This window comes from Rhinopithecus bieti, unplaced genomic scaffold (genome assembly GCF_001698545.2).
Source record: "Rhinopithecus bieti isolate Rb0 unplaced genomic scaffold, ASM169854v2 scaffold_34870, whole genome shotgun sequence".
Classification (NCBI taxonomy): Eukaryota; Metazoa; Chordata; class Mammalia; order Primates; family Cercopithecidae; genus Rhinopithecus; species Rhinopithecus bieti.
The window spans coordinates 7,120-8,383 of NW_016814702.1; positions in this window are offsets into that span (position 1 = coordinate 7,120).

Here is a 1,264-nt window from a genome sequence, read left to right on the forward strand (position 1 = left end):
AGCAGATCTAGAATGGAGAGGGAAATGGAATAGAAGGGAGACGGGATAGAAGGGAGATGAGCAGGAAGACATGAAAGTAAACAAATGAAATATTTTTAGGGGAGAAAAGTACTTATCCAGTGAACTATGGAGAGAGGCATGAATGAAGATGACTTTCATACATTCTGCTTTGGATCATGCGACATAACCTTTTTTTGTGTGTGTGTGCCTCTTACAGAGACCTCTGTAAATCTTAAATTGTCTTTTACGACTTTGTTCAAGTCAGATTTTTTTAGAGTTATTTCAGATGTTATGTTATTGCAGGAAGCAGCTCACAAGTGACCTAGCATTATTTTAAAGATAATAAAAGTTAATGTTTTTATATGAGTAGAAGATATGTCATTGCATTTTAACTACAGTTTCACTATGATACAGAAGGAAAAGAAGACAGCAAGCAGAAAAGACAATAATGATGTTTTGACTTTACTGAAAGATAATTATATAAAGCAGTAGGATTTATCATATTTTGTAAATTATTGAACATTAATTCAGTGATATGCATCTTGTTCTTCTATATATTAAGCAATTATGTTTATTTCTAGCACCAAAAAGCGTAGTTATTTTCAGCCAGTAATTGCTGTTTGAATACTATAGTTAATTTTTTAAAATTTTTAGATAATAATTTTATTTTAATTAACTCTCTTAGAAACAATCATTTATTTATTTTCTCAGCAAATAAATTCAGTATCCAAAGTGTGTTAGACACAATTCAGTATATCCGTCCTCTATATCAAGAGTCTAGAGTGAATTAACAAGAGCTTTTATTCATGGGAATGTATAGTATAAAAGTATAAAATAGTATAAAAAGGCTGAAAGATTTCTAGAGTGACTTCACTATGAAGAGATCTCTCTGATATTTTTCTTCCCTTTCACCTTATCCAGTCTCCAAGGTTTCTGTAAAAAACAGCTACACCCACTTTTTTCTTCCTGTCAGGTGAATCCAGATAGTGCAGCAGAGTTGAGCCACTGACACTGGGTTTCCCACCACAAATGAAATAGCAGAAAAGACTTTTCAAAGTTCACTGTAGGGAAAATAAAAGCCATGTGATATTTATTGCACATCCAAGTATATGGATTAAGATTAATTCCTCTGGAGCAATAATGATTACACTTTTTAAATCTTATGACGCCTTGATAGTCATCAAAATTGAAGATCCAAAAAGCTTTTATTTTTATGAGTTTTACATATCAGTATTTAATGTATTAGAAATTAAAACTGACATAC